At 40.3% G+C, this 12544-nt stretch overlaps 1 protein-coding gene across 8 annotated transcripts in view; it reads right to left on the bottom strand.

Annotated features, from left to right (window-relative positions):
* The window catches only part of PPFIBP2 (PPFIB scaffold protein 2), a 95123-nt gene extending 83078 nt beyond the window's left edge, over positions 1 to 12045 (bottom strand). For 4 of the 8 annotated variants that reach the window (XM_077179549.1, XM_077179553.1, XM_077179551.1 and 1 more), the window contains exon 1: positions 11700 to 12044. The gene's annotated coding sequence lies outside the window, so the exon portion shown is untranslated. Of the gene's footprint in view, positions 1 to 11699 lie in introns of all 8 variants that reach the window. The other 4 variants (XR_013182654.1, XM_077179552.1, XM_077179550.1 and 1 more) reach the window with 2 other exon arrangements.
* Between the last annotated feature and the right edge of the window lie 499 nt (positions 12046 to 12544).

Below are 12544 nucleotides of genomic sequence, written 5' to 3'. Positions count from 1 at the left end.
AAATTAACTGTGCCCTAGAGTAAAGCAGAGGACAAATCCTTGACAGCAATGGAGAGAGATTAGGGAGATATGTCAAGCAAAATTTTCGAAGCTAGTCACTGCAAAAATCCTACAAATTTAGACAAACTAAACAGTGCTAACACAGGGCCAGAAGATCTTGTATCTCAAAGAAATGCAGGAGGTCCAATTTTCCAATCTCTCGGGTTTTGGTTGTTAGTTGCTGCTCCAAGATGTGCAGGATGTCTCTGCTTCGGCCCATGCAACTGAAGAGCGAGTCTGGACTCTTCACTTTTCGGTCTTGAGGTTGTTTATTAATTCTTATCTATAAAATTTTCTATCTGCCCAGCAGAGATCTGCTCAGCAGGGCAGCCACAGGCACTCTGACCGCCCCTGAGGCGCTGTTGTCCTTTTATACTACAAACTACGTATAACATATTTACACTAAATTCCCAATACCTATCACCTATGTTAGACAGTGCACTTCTACTCTAAACCAATCCCAAAGTGCCAACATCACTGCAGAAAGTGAAGAACAAGATGAAGAAGAAAGGCTGGACATGCCCAGATTCCTCCATCTTGTCCCCATAACCCCCATACCAAAAATCCTAAAATCTACATTTTCACCCTGTGATCATTTTGTTATTACACCATTCAAACCTGTGTGACTTTCATGTCCTCATACAAAGCTGGCAACTTGCTCCAGGGGTCAAAATCAAATCCCCAGGTGTTCTGGTCTGCGTGCCAGGGTCTCTGAGCCCCCCGGTGGGGTCCTTGGCAACTCTGGTCACCCAGAGGGATGTACTGAGTTCTGATACCAATCTTCTCTGTTTCTTCAGTTCCTTAGGATGATTGTAGAAATGAACAGCCTTGCCAACAACGAGCAAACACTGCTCAGGGATCTGGCAGAGCCCATGGAACCTCTGAAATGCCATGGGAATCTTTCAAGGTGCAGGGCATTTCTGATTTTTAGAAAGATGCAAAAGAATGACTGTGACGGTGTTCACAGGGGTTCTTAGATGAGGGAAGAGATGAGGATCTGACTCCATGTTTCAGAAGGCTTGATTTATTATTTTATGGTATATATGACATTAAAACTATACTAAAAGAATAGAAGAAAGGATTTCATGAGAAGGCTAGCTAAGAATAGAATAGAAAAGAATGATAACAAAGGTTTGTGGCTTGGCTCTCTGTCCAAGCCAGTTGACTGTGATTGGCCATTAATTACAAACATCCAACATGGGCCAATCACAGATGTACCTGTTGCATTCCACAGCAGCAGATAATCATTGTTTACATTTTGTTCCTGAGGCCTCTCAGCTTCTCAGGAGGAAAAATCCTAAGGAAAGGATTTTCCATAAAAGATGTCTGCAACAAATGACATGATGTCACGGGTGGAGGTGTGAATGCTTCCATGTAAAAGCCACAAATCTTTACAGAAATAACTCACTTGGGAGGTTTAGAAGAATGGAGAGCACTAAATTCTCCTTAACATGGGCAGACACTGGGATGGGTGAGGATCAGAGAAGGAATTGGCACCAGTGGATGCAGAGGGACCCAGTTGGGTTTTTCTGCAGCAGAACCTCAGAACAAAGGGCAGGGTTGATGAGCTGGAAAAATTGATTTCCTGCAATCCAAAGAGTTAATTCTCATCCACAAGATATCTAACTGAAGTCTGGGTTAGACTGCACAGAAAAACAGCTCAACATAGACACAGTGAAGAAAAATATTTCTTATGAATATTTATTTCAAAACTAGCTACTCTTGGGTTGCTCTGATTATAAAGCTCTCTCCTGAATTTCCCTCAGCTTTACAAACATGACATGAAGGCTCTTGGGAAGTCTAAACTCAGCTTTAGATGTAAAGACTAATATGTGTGCTAAAAAGTCAACTTTTTGACTTTGCAAAATTCATTTTCATATAAGTATTTTTCCCCCTTTGAAATATTCTGCGCAGCAATTTATAAATAACACTCACTAGGCTGGTCTGATATTACCCAACCTGCATCTGTGGATACAAATATGTTGAATTCATCCTAACAGGAACTGACGGTATCAAGCACTTCTGTATAAATTGAAGCTTCAATAGCTATTTTGAGTAAAGTGTCTGTGGGAAACAAAGAAAAGAAAAACATACTTCTGCTAGAAACAGCAAATTCATCAAAATTGAATCCGCTTGGATTAAAAGCACTGAACAGCAAATGGATCACTATGAAAAGCACCACATCCCACATTACTCAGCACATCAACAAAAATATAAATTTTAACAGCTGTGCCAGTTCAATGCCTGTGCTTATAAACAAAACATTCCTATATAGATTGCTTCCTGAAGATTATTGAAAATATCCTTGAGAAAAAAAAAACTCTATTCAAGTTTTTCCTCTTTCTCTGCCTCAAGAATAGGTATAACTGCTGTCCCCAAATAGGTTATTTCACCTGGTGGGTCAGAGACCAACCCACACACAGAGCAGAGCTGCACCAATTGCTGAGTTGGCTTTGTTACTTTATTCCTTATCTTGGGAGTTCTGCCCAAAGTCCCTATGGCCTGTAAATCTTTGTGCCCACTGTCAGTAGTACATCCTTCTCCTCAAGCTTTGTTAAGTTCTCCCTAAGCCTGAGATCATTGATCACATCAAGCCCTAAACTGTAATGAGACAAGTCTACAGAAAACTAATCATCATTCCAACAGCTGGACACCATAACCAAAGGCAAAAATTCTTCACACCAAGTAAAACCTTGGTTTGAAATGACATATTTTGTTGGTTTTGCTCCTCCATTATTCAGAATGTGGGGCATTTTACTCCCTGCAGAGCTGGCCAACATTGAGAAAGTATCTGCATCAAACCCTGTGCCACAGCTGAATTTTAAATCCCAGCCTCCTATCATAATTGCTTTCCATACTTAATGGAGTAACATGATTCTCTAATTTTGAAAAAAGGGCATTTTACAGATAGGTAATGCTGCAAGACAGACAGAAGAGTTGCTCTGGACGTCCAAGAGCAACATTTAATACTTTGAAGATTCACAGAGGTGAGAGAAACATAAAACATCCCCCAGCTGAAGAAACATTATTACAGGTGGCAAGAAGAATGCACCATCCTTTATCCTTGTTTTTCCAGTGAATCCTGGAGGAAAAGTGAATACCAAGGTGCCTGGAGACAGGTCAGGCTTGCACTGAAACCAGAAGCTGACTTTAGAGGGAGCAGGGAGCAGCCACAATTAATGTGTGACCAGACATCCAGGCCTCCTCAGTGACTGGTTTGATGGAGGCTGTACATGCTCACAGAAATACATATTTACCCAGGGAAGGCTCCTAAGGGATTCACCTCCCTGAAAACCGACCCATGTGCTCAGGTCTTTGTGACTGTGTTCACAGGGGTTCTTGGATGAGGCAAGAGATGAAGATCTGACTCCATGTTTCAGAAGGCTTGATTTATTATTTTATGGTATATATTACATTAAAACTATACTAAAAGAATAGAAGAAAAGGTTTCATCAGAAACCTTCTATTCTTCTAGCTAAGAATAGAAAAGAATGATAACAAAAGCTTCTGTGTTGGACAGAGTGTCTGAGCCAGCTGACTGTGATTGGCCATTACCTAGAAACAACCACATGAGACCAATCACAGATCCACCTGTTGCATTCCACAGCAGCAGATAATCATTGTTTACATTTTGTTCCTGAGGCCTCTCAGCTTCTCAGGAGAAAAAATCCTAAGGAAAGAATTTTTCCTGAAAGATGTCTGTGACAGCTCTTGTATCTCACACTCATCTGTGTGCACTGCTACTGTTTTAACTCTATCACAACAAGTAAAACAAGCAATAATAGAATAAAAAATCCCAAAACAACTGTATATCCAATTTTGAGTGCCTGAGGAAAAGATTTTATAGGCTTAAAAAAAGTTCTGAAGTGCTCACTGTGCTGCTTCCACAAAGGGGACACTCCTGTGGCACAGGATACTAAAGAGATCCCCAAATTGTCCAGTAAAATATTGCGCCTTTTAGTACCAGCTGTGAGAGGTGTTCTCAAGTTCTTAGCACACACAGAGCCCATCATGCAGTGTCTGCCAAACATTTAAAGTTCTATACAAATGTAAAATGAATATATTTCCATGGCAAATCATCTTAGAAAGGATAAGCCAAATCAATGTAAATTTCTCCTTATATGTTATACATGATATGAGGGACTAAGAAAGAGATAAGAAAAAGCAAAGCCCCAGTTCCATGAATCAGGAAGCCTTTCTGAATTTGCAAAACTCTGGAAGTATGTGCCATTTCCAGATATTGACTGATTTCTCTGTAAAACTTTCAAACCTCCCCTTCCAAGTCTCTAAAGTTTCCATATTCCAGTTCAGTCATTTTGGCTCATAGATTTTGCTAAGACACAGAAAGATTTTGGAAGTTTTGCAAATCAACTGAATGCAAAAGCTGAACCTAGGAACAGACCTGTTCATAAACTCAGTGGTCTCCTGGGTTTTATATACATATTTACAGCTGAAGTTCAGGATGCTGTCAGCATCATCCATCCCTGGGGTATATTTAAAGGAAACCTTCTATTCTCTGAATTCCCACTACTTTTAGGGCATGAAAAATCCAAAAGTTAAACCATTATAATGAAAACACAGAGGATTTCTCTAGATTCCTTTCCAGATAAGTATTTTGATAAGTATTTAACAACTTGAACATGAACAATGACACGAAAGGATTTGTCAAAAAAATAAAACTCTAGCTAAAACTCTACTGCATGTTACTTCCAGTCCCAAGGACTATTCCATATGGTTGAAATAAAAAAAAAAAATTCCAAATGCTAGAGTATAACTGTAGCCAAAACATATTGTTTGACATTTGACCAAATGTATAACAAAATATATTGTTATACATTTAGTCAAATTTTACTGCCTCAGAAATAGACACTGGTGTACTGACAGATCAGAAAAATGAAAAAGAATTCTTATATTACTTTAGAGGGCCTGAATGGCATCATAGCAAGGCCTGAAGTCATAAAATGCACTGTCAAAACCAATGACACCTGGGGGCATGCTGATTGCCAGGCTTTTACACATCCTGCCTTGCTCCAGAGTATTTCATATTAATACTCAGAGCAGCTTTTAAGAACTATTTGCATGTCCTACTTCTCATATTTGGTCTGTGAATACAGCTATAGAGTTCCCTGAGGTAATAAATTAATCACAAATTTTTATGCTTGATAACAATGCCTTTATTTGACCTGTTTATTAATACAGCCACAAAATGAAATTATTTCAGGCTAATGACTTGCAAAGCCCTTTAATCCCTAACAGCTACCAGCTGATTTGCCTGCATGAAAAGTTTGTCAGACGTTTCTTGCATTTGGGGCCACTTGCATCAAAATAAAATACAGACAAAAGACTAAAGTATTGAAATTACCATCTGTTGGATAACATTATCTTTTGCTTCTATTTCAAGAGAGAAAAGGGAATCAGAATTCACTATCAGTTTCTTCAGTTTATTTAATTTTCCAGAAAATGGATCAAAGTCTGCTTCCATATTAGTAATTGTGGCATCTTTGTACTCTTCTATTAAATTTGCAAGGAAAATTTGGTTTGCCATTATATAAGAGAGATTTAGTCCCCTTTGTTTCAGTTGTTTTCAAACCTCCAAGTGGAAATATTCAAGACAGTTTCATTAATTCCAAAATAATACAGAACCTGTCCATTCCTACTTGAAAAGAAGACTATGGCTGTATTGGCAAACACTAAAATACAGTTCTGTCATGAAGACTTTTTTCCCCTCTATTACTGTTTATTGATAAGGGGTAGTTTTGCTTCAATACTGTGCTGTAAACATGTAACAGTTCTGTTTACTCATTAGTTAAGAAAGGCAAATAAAATTCATTTACAGTGAAATGATATTTATGAATATTCCACTTGGTATGGCCCTTTTATCAGTCTATCTTATCTACTAATTTGGAAGCTCTTCTAATCACCCAAATCTGGGTTTCCAAAGAAAGTGAGCAGCCGCTACTCCCATTTGCAATTAGTCCTGGATAATCAGAAGCTTTGATTAAATAAAAACTAAAAATGGCTGGCAAATCCCAGCTACATTTTAGAGTTTGAATTCCTTTCATAACAAACCATTCACTCTGAACACAAACTCTTATCCTCATGCTAAAAAAACATAAAAAAAGCAGGTTTCTAAATCTGACTTTTGCCAGTTAAATGAGAACCAGCTGTGCTTCAGAATCTGCAGAGGAAACAGAAGATGCTACAAAATTTCCTAATTAAAATGAAGAAGGCAATCAAGGCAAAACAGATTTGGACCGCAATTCTTGAAATAATTTTTTAATCTTTTTCTCATTTACAATTATTATGAAACGTTGCCCACACTGGGCATAGTATGGGTAACTATTGAGGGTTTTTCAGTATTTTTCACAACAGAGCAGCACCATGCTCTGCAAAGCAGGCCAGAACAGACCTCCTTCTTACACAAAAGCATGTTAGACCAACCTTCTTTTAGTGACAAAAGTTCTAATTTGATTTTCTTTTTATACATACAAAGTCTGCCAGAGCAGACTGAGAATTGTACTTTACAGTTTCAGGTAACATTTCTACTTTGCATACATTCACCTTTCTAAATTGAAGATTGTTGAACTAACCACTTATAATGCCTGTGACTCAAATTTTCAGGTTTAATATAATCTGTACTAATACTAAAATATTTTGTACATATACTTCTATTTTATTTGCAGAAGATTACTTCAAGAAAAGAAAATATTGACTTCACTAATTTTGATTTTTCTTTTCTTCAGATGTAATGAACACTCTTTAAGGAAATAACATATCCTACTTTCATAAGTGGTTTGTGCTTGTTTCCAACCTAGCCACATAAAATGAGTTATCTCCCCAAGGTGTTTGCTAGAGATTTTTATTTTTTTTTGTCTGGAGTGAGACATCAGAATTCTTCTGTTTGGGAACTGATTGGATTATGTTCATTAGTTTATGATCATCCCAGAAACACACTCATAAATCTTACTGCAATGCCATTAGAATAAGATGTTCTGACTATGCTTTATTAAAGCAGATGCTACCATCTGCCCTGTAGAGGAATAAAAATATGATTCACTACATTCAAGAGACACTTGGCAAATATCTTCCCCTGTCCAAATAAGATTTCTGAAATAAACTTTGGGTCAAAAATAGTGCAAACTGGAAATAAAATTCTTTTTTTTTTTTTTTGTAGGAGCAGTACATAGAGAAGAAAGGAGGCAACCCCAGCAAAGTCACCTCTGAATGCAGAGACCAACCAGACTTGTTTTCAGAAGAGGATAAGGTAAAACAGGAGGTCCCGTACTCTAAGTGAAATCCAGATTAAAATGCAACAGCTTTAATTTATCTTCACTAATTACTTTAACTCGAACACAATCTGTTGATCTTAAAGACTATGAAGACCTAAGCAGCAAGTGAATCATTCCCTATGAATATTCTATAGACTTTCTGTTGTTCTAATGGAAACAACACTCACAGTCAGCATTGGATAAGCAAGACTTGGAGCAGAGGCATCCTTTGGACCTTTTTCTTGACTTTGAGTGTTCAGTCTGATTTCAGCCCTCCAAACCAGTGCAAGGTTTCATTGAAAGAGAATCAGCTGATCTGTTTTCTCCAAATTCACATCTGCTTCAGGAAACCATCATCAATTTATCACCATTTCCTTGGGTGATATGCCAATGGCTTCTCATACAATCACCAGTTCATACTTGCAACTTTTTGGAAGTCAGATCCATTATTTACTATTCCTTGAATTACACTGTCTGGTCACATCAGGTTTCTTATCTTTACCCCTCTATAAAGTGCTCTATTTTAACCTGTATTCAATCCTCAACTTTTATCCTCAGTTACTTCAGATTTAACCTGGAAAATTTGACTAAACAGAGAAATGCAGAATGTATTTTATATATCACATACAAAGAGTTGAGAAACCACTAATGGTTCCTCATTTGTTTGTTGATGATCTGACAGAGAAATAAAGCCCCAGTTTAGGCATTTGAAGATACCACATTTTCCTTTTTGATCTGTATGAGCTCTTTCCCCTCAGCAAGTTTTGGTCACAGGTTTTGCAGAAATACTAGTGAACCACAAAATACGCATAACATCTTGCTGTACAGGTTATCAAATTAGAGTTCAAATGTACAGGTTATCAAATTAGAGTTCAAAATCCAGGTTGTGCTTAAAATCCTCTAAACTACTACACTGGAACTTGGCAGGTGCACATTATAAACACAAATTTACCTAGACTGGCAACAGTGCTACCAGGATTTACTTTTTATGTTTGCTTCAGAAAGAAATTATCTTTGTAATTTAACTGCTTTGTTCTTGCATCAATGAATTACCAGATAAGAGCAAAATTCTATTGAGAAATGGTTTTATAAAAAATAAACATGTGAAGATGGAAACAAAAAAGGTAACTGTAATGTTACAAGGTCAGAGAGACTTAAAATTAAAATGTCACACTAAAACATACAGGCAGAGGCATGTAGCTACAAGAAAAAAAGCACCTTTATTTTGTTGCTTAATGTGCATCTATGTAAAAGAAGAACTAAAATGTTGTAAAGGTGGAAGAAAGAAGAAGGGATGAAATTCAACCTGCCACAGGTTATCAAAGACATCACCTCAGAGCTGGTGCCTAGACAAAGGTAAAGAACAGATTGAGCAAAGGGGGACTCTCAGTTTCTTCAGCTTCAAAGCAACAGGTGAGTTGATAGCACTGAACAGACAAAAGCAAACTGGGGATAATTTAAAGAACTTAATTTACTGCTCAGTCTTTCCAATTCTCAGGGTATTGTCTGAAACAAATGTATTTCATACACATCTACAGAACTCTAGTAACTGGTGTCCCCTCCAGGGACATCCACTGCTGCTAAACCCTCTTGAGTATCTTAGGAGATTTTCAAGGTTATACCTAGAGAGGTTGGAGTGATCTCTGGGAATGGGGTGGCAAACAGGAATGAGAAACATCTCCAGAGACTGGAGTGAAGCAACTTCACTGATAGAAAAGTGACTTCTGACAGTCCTAATCTACTGCCCTAAACAATGTCATCTTCTGCTGCATTGATATTTCCACACCCTTGGGTATTTCTGGAAAACACAGAAACCTTGCTTTGTACAGCACATTCAGTAATTTTGTACCTACGCTGAGTGATCATAAAACACATTTCCTTATTTACCATTCCCTGCTTTGACAAACTAAATCATCACATTATAGGCTTCTAAAGCAAGCAGGAGGTTTCCTCCTATGGCTGTAAATGTCTTTTCTGGGGAAGGAGCAGGAGGAAGGTGGATTTTTTTTGCTAATAAGCAGAGCCCTATTGAAGCTCTGCTTTACCTGTGTGAACACAGTCCTTTGCTAATCTTACCAGGTCAAGGCTGCCTGAGCTCAAACAAATCCTTAGCTGCAGGGAAAACCAACTGAGTTTCTGGTCTGCCTCTGAGTAGCCTCATAAGAGTGAAAGCAGTGTCTGGGGATGAGTGCCTTGTAGGGATTTGTGGGAGTTTGTTTGTTTTGAGGAGAGAGACCAGCAAGAGGCAAAGAGGAAACAAGTGAGGTAAATGAGGGCTGGAAGCAGAGCCGCACATGGAATAACAAAGATGAGGCTCAGTGTCTCTTATTCTGTTTTCATTTTCTCCTCTTTTGCACTCACAGGACATCGCCCCTCTGCCTTTCCTGCCTGTTTGCTGACACAATCAGTGTGTTGAGGAAGGTGATTATTAAGGTCTCCATTCTACTCTTGTCCATCTGTCCTCCTCCCATGCTCCATTCCAACTCTCTCCGCCACATGGAGCCACATTTTGCTGCCTCAGAGCCTGCAGGGTCTGTCTGGAGAAGCCCTGACCCAGTGTAACAAGCATGACAGGAAAATGGGAGAATGGATCCCAGAGCCCAGAGAGCACTTCTGTGGTCTGTGCCTACATCTACACATTCTCCCTTTGCTGGATACCAACACTCCCTGATCCCTTTTCCACACTGCTGACACCACATGAAGAAAGATGAAGTGAGATCAGACACAGGAGGAGCGAGGGGAAGATAACTCTCATTATCTCACCTTTACCTATTCCTTCCCTACCTCCTTCCTGTCTTCCCTGTTTATCTGCATGTGGATAGGGCTGCTGGAGTGAAACAGGGATGGCAGCAGCAGAAAGTGCCCTCTGCACCATCCCTCTGCTTCCTGGGACAGGAGATGAAAGCAGCCAGGGAAGCTGGAATCAGGGAACAACCCTCCCAGCCCAATTCCTACCATGTTCCAGCGACACACATCAACCCAGTTTCTGTCCCCTTCCTTTAATTTGAGCTTCCCATAGGGCAGAGTCCCAGATGGGTGACAGATAAGCTGCTATATGTTTCATCAGGACATTTGATTACTACCTGGCTCAGGTAAATAAAGCATTTAAGCTTTCAAAAGCAATGCTGACATTAGTTCAGAAGAGTTACAGGCAAGTAATGTGTCTCTACAACAGAAAAAAACTTCAGCAGTCAGTGGTGAGACCAGTCCTGAGTTATCCCTCAGCTTAAGTCTTGTTACTAGGGACTTGAAATGACTTTGTACATTATAAATTATATCATTATTATTATTATTACATTTTTTTTCTCATATTCTGGTACCAAACTATAACTGTCCTTAAGATAAAGCTGGGTTTTTTTGAGTTCTCCCTCTCTTTAACCTACGCTGGGTTTCCTTCAGGTTCAAGAGGCCTTTGTAATTGTTCTCAACTGGAATTACAAGCAAGTGGATGGAAAACCCATATCATCTAAAAGCCAACAATCCATATTTGCTTATGGTTGTCCCAGTCTGACCTTGCACTTTCCTGGTATATGAGTTTTATCCCAAGTATTTCTCCATTAGAAAGATGAAGAGAAACTTAAAGATTCATTGGTTTGAAAGTTCATACAGCAGATGCAAGTAAAAATCAGGAACACATGCAAAGTCAATAAATAAACATGGAAAGTTGGAATTCTGCTTTCTTTGCTCTCCCACCTGCTCTTTCCACATTTCCATAGAAGTTTCAGAAAGTCTTTTATGCACTTGTTCATCTATTCCTTTTATAAAAAAGCCCCAACAAAATAATCTCACAGAAGCGCTCCTCAGTGAATCCCTTCCTTCCACAACCTTAAAATTCAAAATCTGAAATTGCAAACAACCTTTTTTGGCCATGGAAATACAAAGTGTGGTACATGCAAATCTTCAAAAGCACTCATTGCACTACACCCACACACAGTCAGACCTGACAAAATGAACCTCAGCATCTTCTTCTGCCCCATGCAAAGCTGAGCAAAGGACGATGCACGAAGGAGGGTAGCTCCTAATCTTTCTTGCAAATGTTGGGAGGAGGTGATTTTATCAGAGCAGCGCGAACCTCGAGCGCTAACCCATGGGACTGGGGATCACTTGACATCCCCTCACCTTCCTTATCTCTGCGCTGCTCGAACAACCAGCTACATCTTCCAGCTACTTTGTCCTGAATACCCTTTAAACAACCTCTTTTTCACCGCTTTTTTATAGTTAATTGTCAAAGCCTGGGGAGGGGAGGGAGGGCTCCCACCTTAGAGAGTTCGGCTGCAGCTGGGTGTCATCATATCACTGACAGCTCTCGCTAAACCCCCTGCCCTACACCAACAAAGCGCTTTATTTACCGACCTGCCCGTCCAACTGGAATCTGGGAGAATCAATATTTACCTTACAGGAACCGCGTCTGTTTAAAAGCCCCGCTCTTTTTGGGTGAGATGGGATGGAACGGGGAGAGCAACCTGAGCGGCCCCGGCACCGAGAGCGGCCCCGCTCGGACACCCCGAGCCCGCTGACCTGCTCCTGCTCCTCTTCTGGATCGTGCCTGGCGGTGCCTCCGCAGCGCCGAGATACCCGGGGTACCCGGGACGGCTGGGACCGCTCTCCGCCGCCTCCCGCACCGAGCGCTCGGACGGCTGCAGCCGGGCCCTCTCGGTCAGCCCGATCCCTTCCCAGTCCCGTTGCCGATCCCGTTCCTGGTGCCAGCCCCGGCTCGGCCGCGCTCGGGGCCGCCCCCGAGTGACGGCGCCCGGCGCTGCGGCCCCCCCGCGCGGGCAGGTGCTCCAGGGAATTTCTGCGCTCCGGGAATTCTCTGCACAGCGTTTCTACCCGCCCCCCCCCCCCCGCCTTCGCTATTGCTGGAATCGAAAACATGTTGTTTTAAGTTAAGTTTTATCTTTTTTTCTTTTTTTTTTTTTTTTAATTTTTTTGTGCGTTTTCCTACGCCCCCGGGGGTTTTCCAGGTTAACAGGGACATCGCGGTATTGACTGAGGAAAACACCAACTACTCCAAAGATTGAAAAATCGCGTGTTTCTCTACTTAAAGCACTTCTCACCGACTTTAATTCTCTCAGTGAAATAACAGCATAGGTGGTTTATATTGTTATAACTATTTCATATCACCTCCCCTGTTGACTCCTGCTCAAAAATCAGCCTGAAAAAAAATCAGCATTAGAGGCTGATTTTTGAGCAGGAGTCAACAACCTAATGAGATTTTTTTACTGAAAAAAATCTCA

The sequence above is a fragment of the Agelaius phoeniceus genome, chromosome 6, assembly GCF_051311805.1.
Source record: "Agelaius phoeniceus isolate bAgePho1 chromosome 6, bAgePho1.hap1, whole genome shotgun sequence".
NCBI lineage: Eukaryota > Metazoa > Chordata > Aves > Passeriformes > Icteridae > Agelaius > Agelaius phoeniceus.
This window is presented reverse-complemented; position numbering and strand designations above follow the sequence as displayed.